This window comes from Theropithecus gelada, chromosome 11, assembly GCF_003255815.1.
Source record: "Theropithecus gelada isolate Dixy chromosome 11, Tgel_1.0, whole genome shotgun sequence".
In the NCBI taxonomy this organism is placed as follows: domain Eukaryota; kingdom Metazoa; phylum Chordata; class Mammalia; order Primates; family Cercopithecidae; genus Theropithecus; species Theropithecus gelada.
This window is the reverse complement of record NC_037679.1, coordinates 37,537,592-37,546,432: the sequence shown is the minus strand read 5'-3', so window position 1 is coordinate 37,546,432 and position 8,841 is coordinate 37,537,592.

Genomic DNA, 8,841 nt, shown 5'->3' with positions numbered 1-8,841 from the left:
TGTATACATAGCGACTTGCACATTCAGTAGCTATATCCTTGCAGGAGTGCAGATCTATACTTCTACAGTGCACTGTGGACTTCAATGGCTGGCATACCAATGGGGTCTCTTTTGGCTTTAGTAGCAGAAGCGGGTAACTAGAGATAAAAAGGCTCATTTCCAAAGTTTTTAGTACTGGTGTGGCAGGAAGAATGGAAATCACATTTCTGTGATGAGCCGACATGGTTTTTTAACAACTAGCATTCTTTCTCCACTCCCACAGCACTTCTCTGGCAGATTTCTGTTAAAGAGAAGAGGCAATTTAAAGGTTTGATTATTATAGATTTCTTAAAGTTTAGCCCACATAACAATTGCACCCAGCCTCTCTAGAATAGTTGAGAGAAGAGAGAGGTAAAGAAAAGTCTGATGCATTGAAACAACAAAATCTCATTGTGAGAGACACATCTGTTCTTTCTCCTGTCTGAAATATAATACCATTTTGTTTTATGAACAAAATGTTTATTTGTTGAGCTATTCAGGCACAGAGATGATGAGCAGGTCCTAGACTTGTAAGCTGACTTGGAGAGTTAAAATATTCTTGGTTGCTAAGCTTTAAAAAGATGGTTGCTTGTGGTATATAATCCATAGTTTTCCATCTGCTTAAATTGAAGCTGACAGAAATTCAAAGTCAATGCCTTCCTTATAAAGTGATCCTTTGTGATGTAATTACAGAATAAAATCTCTAGGCTGAAATAGGATTTTCTCCCATGGAGATAACATTAAAAAGAAATAGAGATTACTAATAAACAATCTGAGAACACAGATGAGTAGCAATGAAAGGAAGAAAAGTCATTTCTTTAATTCTCTTGAATGCTGTCAAAAAAATAACATCACTCAACTGAAACAAGCAATTTAAACTAGGCTACAGGAACTGAGAAAGTCAACAGAGGCATTGCCAAAGTCCCAGGAAAAGACAGTTGTCTTATCACAGAAGACATCATTATGATACCTGCCCAGCACCCAACACTGCTCTCTGTCAACTTCCCTGCTGACCAACAGGATGGGTCCCTGTGGAGAAGATGATTCTTTCTTCCTGGATTCATGAAGAGACCGAATTTCTCAGCCTTCCTTCTGTTTAGATCGCCCTGTGATTAAACTCTAGCAATAGAATGTGAGTGAAAATGATGAATGCCACCTCTAGTCCTGGTTTCTAAGAACCCTTCCAAGAACTCCTCCACCTGTTCTGTCACTTCGCCCATTGGCTGCCCAGTTGAAGAAACGATAGAGAATTCTGACATCATAGAGGAAGCCAAAGCTATCAAAGCCACTGACTGTGGTGGTGTTGTTACAGCAATCAGGTACAGCTAACTAATGAAGTCCATATAGCCATATGTTTGCCATGTGACCCCAGGACCCAAGTTAATTGCACTGAGGACAACAAGTTCACTTTTATTGGACTAGGTTCTCATGTCCTGGATAGAAGAGTTCAGTGCTCTTGGCCCCTGAAACTAAGGACATGTCAATTTAGAAGCTTGCAGCAGCCACATTTGGTCATAAGGGTGAAATAGATAAAACCAGACTGCTGAAGTGATTAACAAGCCAGAGTACCCATGAGAAAGACCATGAGGCATGCTGTGAAATGCGTCAAAAAAGCTTAGTTTCCTGAAAGGTTGCTTCTTCCTGATTTTCTTATACGTAAATCTTCTTTTAAATTAACAGGTTATTTATTTTTAATTTTTAGCATGCTCCATCTAGCTTTTATGAACTGGTCAACAAGATACCTTTTACTTATCTAAATTCATGTGACTGATGATCAAAGCTGGGTTTTGGGACAGTTCTCAAAACCAGGCCACTTACTGCTCTTCTTTCCAAAGACTCAGAATTGAACTTATTCTAAAGAAGATTCAGGAACTCGAATCATACTATTTCTGTTAAGTAATGCTAGCCATTCTTCCCTTCTGCGACTGGAACCAAGAACCCCAATTCGATCTGGACTGCCTGTTGCTTTCAGAACAACAGCGTCCATTAGCTAAACAAAGACCCTGCTGGCTTCAATGGTGGGAAGAGAGAAAAAAAGTGTTAAGATATTCTGATTCCTTTAGGAAGAAGGAAGGAAAGACAGACAGACAGAAGTAAGCTGTGGAAGATAAAAAATAGATCAGAGGCATCTGGAAAAAGAAAAATGAGGAAGAAAAGAGGAAAATGAGGAGAAAGAAAGGATTGTTGGTCAGGTTTATCACTGCTGGTGGACAGGCCAACAGACACTGAATGAAAAAAGAAGTTGCCTCTGTAAGCCTCTGCAAGACTAATCTTCAAAACAAAACAGTTATGAGAAAAATAAGAGGTTCCTTCTCTGTTTGGGATGTTTGAGAAATAGGAAAGACAGTCTGTTAATGTAACTATTTTGTGTATAATTTTAAAACTGTGTCTGAAATGCTATATATAGATATATACACATATATACATATACATACATATATATGTGTGTATATATAGGATAGAGTGGAAGTATACATATAGAAAGGGCAAGTAAAATTTTGCACACTACTAAATAGGACCTTTAGTTAGATAAGACAATTTTTGAACTAGTTGGCAAGCCAATAAATGATTTTTAAGTGATGATCACAGTTACTCCCATTTTGTTCTGGATTTTGCTGCCCTGTGTAAGCTCCTTGTCTCTAGTTTCTTCTATGCTCAATTTTTCTTTCATAAAGCAACCAGAATGATATGTTGACAGCAACAATTTGACTATTCATCCCTGGCATAAAAATCTTCAGTGACTTTCTATGTATTTTGAGAAAGAAAAATCTCCTTATTAGCCCAATACAAGTTGTCCTTAGCATATGTTTGGACCTACATTTTTCTTTTTATCCCATTTGCAATCAAACTGAGCTACTACCTCCTTCCCTAACATTTAACAAGTTGCTACCTTAGCCTGAAGCTGCCCTTTCTATCCTCCTCTCTTAATAAATCATTGACGGTCTTTAAAGGGTATCCTTGAATAGCAACTATTAGTTCCTTCATTGGTCTTTGCTTCCTCTTAACCCCGTGACTTTTTTCTCCTTTGTCATGTGTTACTGACATTGCTATATGACAAGCAGTTTACTATATTAACTCATTTTCTTCAAAACAACTCTATGAGATGGGTATTCTCATTATCATTTGCTTTATAAAGAAACCAGAATATAATCTATCCAAAGACACAGGAATGTTAGTAGTCAGAACCAAGATTTGAATCCTAGTGTGCTGGCTCCACAGCCCACTATCCTTACCATGCTGCCTCTTTCACAGCTCGTGCTCTGTCCATGGTTATTTGCAATTTATCTCTCCCACTAGAATATAAGCTCATTGAAGGCAGATATATCTTGTTTTTCTTTGTTTTCCAAGCAGTGATTATAGATTACAGTGCATATATAGATTTTTCCTTAATTGAATGGATAGAGAAGGATGGCATTATGTTTGGAAGTCTGTATTTGTTATAGACAGCTATAGAATTTTACACTGCAGTGAAGTATTCATCTGAGGTGCCTCTAGTAAAGGTAGATAACTCATAAGCAACACATAAAGTAAAATAATCTACATTCTGTGGTTTAAAAGGGGGACTTTTCATTTTTGTTATTCAAAATATTTGTGTCCTGAATACTTTTTCTTACTAGAAAATGTAAAACAGGAAAGACTTCATTAGACCTAAATGTGAAGGAATCTTCAGAACATAAAACTGTGACTGCATTCCAAAATTTTGTGTTCCTGTCCTTACTTCTTCTACTTTGTCATTAGCAATAAATATTCTTTTAATATAATTAATCTACAAAACATCATTCATCTAAAATATGGTGGAAATGTAAATAATTCACCCTAGTTCCTTTGACCATGCAGATGACCAGATATTGTTTTGATCTAAATGGTTCCACTGAATTTTTATCATAAAACTGGAATGACCCTTTTCCTGGCTTCTTTTCATGCTCACCATCTGAAGCTATTTGTATTTGTCTGTTGATTTTTATATGCCTCATAAGCAAGTCTCAGCACTCAGAACAGCATAAGCAGCTTATAGTTCTTTCAAAGATGGTTATGGTGGATGCTGTCCATTTCATTTGTATCTTTAAAAAATAATTGCTGAGAAGTTTCTTAATCCTATTACATTTAGTAAATGTTTTCAAATTCTGATAAAATAACATGTAAAATACTAATAAAAAGTATAGATGATTTTTTTTACCTGATAGTTTTTTAAACTTTCATTATTTCATTAGATTACTTTGTGTGATGGTTTTACTTACTATTTACTGGATACAGTGCTGCACAAGCAGGCAGAAGTGGATCTCTGCTATGTTCACTTCAGAATGAGCTATCTGTCTCTGATTATTCAAGTCTTGTTACATTAGATTCGTAGCATATTTCCTCCAAAAGGAAGAAACATGGCACAGAAAATCGCGATGGAGACAATATAAGAAAAGCTCATATTGCCTTTTTCCAGAGCACCAGACTAGAACATTCTAAACTTGGAATGCTGCACTGCCATCTGGGGGATAAAAATCTTCATAGTACATTTACTGTTGAGCTGAGATGGAGGGGCGAGATTCCACAACAATCACAAGAAATCGGGAGCAATGAGAATTTTTCTAAAATACAGTGTGAAGTCCACTATTAAATTTTCGGTTATTTCCCCAAAGCAAAAAATATGTATCTAAATCCATCCCTATCCTTTAAAGTAGTGTTCTGTCATGATGATGTATTACTTACTTTTATTGATTACATTTATTTTCTTTAAATCATAATTTGAACCTAAGGAGTTTTAGAAATTATTTAGCATATTTCCCTTATTGCAGAGATGATGAAATGGAGATGCAAGTATTTCTACACTTTGCCTTGTCACATAACTTGGTAGTATGATCCAAGAGAACTAACGTCTCCGATTTCCCAATTGAATGTCCTCTCTTCTGCAAGATCCTGTTCCCAACAATATCAGAACTTAGATGCTTTCCCACCTGGTAAACAGCCACTTACCCAGCCTCCCAAGAGTAAAACGCGTGTACAAGTAAGTCAACAACTGTGTTGATTTTCAGATTCTATTACATACATTCCTCTAGTGGAAGGCAAATAAAGATATTAAGGTGGAAGAGTAAGAAGTGGCAATGATGATTTCTGTGCTTATTTTAGAGACTAATGTGTTTGTTCATTATTAATCTTTTGATATTTATCTCCCAGAGTCCAGAGATGTCACTGATTTTAAAAAGGAAATAAAAAACTTTAGTACATAATTACCATTATAATAAATAAAATCTAAAATACATTAATTTGTTTTTTGCTCAATAAGATAACTAATCATTGGGTTATATGGAAAGTAAAAAATAAACCATAAGTAACTAAAAAAAAGGTAGCTTCACGTGGTCAAGTAGTTTTAGTATTTTTCCATTAATTTTTAGCATATTTGTTATATGTAATAACATCATTGCTCTACTAATTTATTTATTAATGTTGTATTATTCCTATTTTTAAAGTATTGGGCAATCCATTGATATAACTAAAATTAAGTCATCTTTACCTGCACTAAAATTCAAAATTCCTAAATCATACTTTCTAATAAATGGGATTTCCAAGGGTCTTATTCTTACGCACAGGGAATAGCTGCAGCTTCCTGGGATTCCCTCCATGGCTTCCTAGCATCTGTCCAACCCTTAAGAATAATAGGTAAAATACCTTAGTCTCTAGTCATGCCTTTAGTAGGCTGCAAACCAGAGGGTTCAAAGTGCTTTAAACTTGAAGTGATTAAATACAGATCTTATTTTTAGGGGAGAATGACAGCATAATTACCATGGAGAGACATTGAGTTTGTGAGCTCTTCATCCACTGAGATAGCATGAAGAAGAAAACACTTAGGATAAATGAATGAACATCAGATTAAAATAATATTAAGATAATATAGAACAGTTAATATATACTTTTAAAAATTGTAACCCAGAGCAAAAGTCATTTTACTGCAACTACACACACATATATGCATAAGTTAAGCATATGAACGGGTATTCCTATGCTATAACAGAGAGATATAAAGTAAAGAAGTTCATTTATCTCATGTTAAGTTCCAGATAGAAGGATCAGGCCTGGGATATTGAGCTAGGTTTCTTCTCTTTTGGTGTCTGGCCTTCATTACAGCACATCTTTGTCCTCACCTAGCAGTGAAGCTAGGTGCTTCACTGCCCATCACTCATGCCACACTCAATGACAAAAAGGAAAAAAAAAAAGGAGGGGCCATTTAATATTTTTGTGTGATACATTTTAATGTGGTACATTAATACCACAGACTGGGTAATTTATAAAGAAAAGAAGTTTATTTAGCTTATGATTCTGGAGACTGAGAGGTCCAAGAGCATTGTACCAACCTGGCAAAGGCCTGAGGTGGCAAAAGGGTAGAAGGGCAAGTGAGAGTGAGTCAGAGAAAAAAGGGGCCAAACTTCCACAATAACTAACCCACTCCTGCAATAACAGCACTTATCTATTCATGAGGCCAGAGCCCTCAAGCCCTAACTACCTCTTAAATGTCCCACCCTTTAATACTGTTGCAATAGCAATTAAATTTCAACATGAGTTTTGGATGGGGCATTCAAACCATAGCAAGGTCATACTCTTGCCTTAAAGTTCATGCAATAGAAGTTATACATTTCAATTCAGTTCATATCCTACTGGCAGGGCTTTATTAAGCAGTCACATCTAGAGGTACAAGGGACTAGAAAATACCAGTTTTAGCTGGGTGGCCATGTACTGAGTTAATATTCTATTACATGGAAAAAGATGTGTAAGCTAGGGTAATGCTAGCTTCTATCTAATAACAAAAAAGAGAGATATCCTCAAATGAAAAATAGGTCAAACACAATCGAAGTTTATTTCTCATCTGTGTCTGGCATCTGTTTACAGGAATAGGCTTACGTTGGCTCTGCCATCTTTAATACATGGGTTCCATTGCTGGGGAGGTCAGAGAGGTGTTCTCTTTACATGGTTGAGGAAGTAAGAAAAGAGGATGGAGAAAGTATTCATGTTTATTAAACATCTTCACCAAGAAATGACAGATTTAATGTGTCGCTTTTATATATCCATTGGCAAGCAGTTATGTGATCCTATTTAGATGCAAAAGGAGCTAAAAAATGTCCCTGTATGAGCATCCACTTCCCAATATCAACTCTGTAGTATGAATGAGAGCACAAATTTGGGTGGAAAGGTAGTTTTCTCTGGAACAGTAAAGAAGAACGAATATCAAAGTCTACTTCAGTCTCTGCCATCACTGCCCATTTAGGTCACGCTTTTCAACCATAATTAAAACATGTTCTTCCCCTCCCACCCTGCAAGAGAGACAACTGAAAAATTCTATTCAGGTCCTGCATCTTGCTAAAGTTATCTGTCCCCCACTCCCCAACCTAAATCATAGTGAATAGGAACAGGATAGACATAATTTTTAAAAAGTTCAATTTTTAAAAAGGAATAGGAAGAATAGAAACAATACAGCAGTAACTGGACTCAATATCATGGCAGTGGAGTAATTTCCTGTGTTAAGCTATCTGGCAACACTTTGAACCACTCTCTGCTGCTCAATTTTCTTGGTCATTATCCTATGAGTTTATGGCTTTGCCTTCAGGGAGGTTCTTGCATGTCCATTATCTCCAAGGCCACATATGAAGTAGACATTGGAGAGTCTTACCAACTTGGTAAGATTCAGAATGCCAGCAGGCTTCTTCCTGATAGTTGGTACAGGTTTAGGGAGATACAGTTTGCCTAAACAGGTAGGCTAGGGCAGACTTTCATAAGCCTGGCCCGAGGTTTCTTGGAAAATGCAATACTGCAAAAACCTTTGGTAGGTCCACAGACTCTATTTCCACCAGTTCTGGGTGCAAGTAAATAAAGCCAAAGTTCTCATCTGTATGTTGTTTTTCAGCCTGAAAACTTTGGCCTTTAGTTACGTGCTTCCATGTCCTGTCAATTTCCTTCTTGCTCAATTTAATAGTGACCAACTTAAGGAGAAATAAACAATTGGCTTTAGTAGGAAGGCAACATTCTTAATCTAATGTTTTCCACTGGGCTGGCTCCTATTGTCTGGTAGTCTTAATGGTTTTGTCCAGCCTTACTTATCTTCTGCTAAGACTGTTTCTTGATTTAGAGACTCATTTTATCACTGCCTCAGTTTGGGCACAGAAGCCTTTGTTTTTCTGTCAGAACTGATTTTTAAAGCCCTGAATTATAAGACTCTCAGTCAATTTACATCACAGGCCAAAAACAAAGAACAATTTTAAAAAACCCAGAATGCCTAGCTTACCACAGCTACATTTTTTTCCTTTGCACCTTGCAAGTGACTAGTTCTAACTTGAGTTGTCTCTCTAGTAAGACTTTGCTATGTGGAAAAATTTTAAAAATTAAAAACAAACAGCCAATGCAGGCAGCAAGAATATAAGAGTTAAAAGCTTGGTTGGCAAATGATCTTATGTCCAAGATCTCTCCAAGTCAACCTTCTAAAATGTGTTGCCATAATAGACTTATTGTCAACAGCTATACAGTCCAATATCTGTGTCCTCACTTCCTGCCACCTAGTCAGTAAGTCAATATCATATTTTTAAGTGTTGTTCCTATGGCCCACTCAATTTAACCATGGTCAGAGACAATCCGAAATAAAGCTTAAACAAGACAGATGCTTGTTTATGTCTTAATTAGAAGTCAGCTAGGTGGACCAAAGGTGATACGGAGGCGCCATAATCACCAGGGTTTCAGGGTCATTCAATCTTCTTGTCTTGCCATTTTCAACACATGATTTCTAGTTAGTGATACAAGTTGCTACTTCAACTGTCACCACTATGTCTGCATTTCAACTTCAATAGAAAT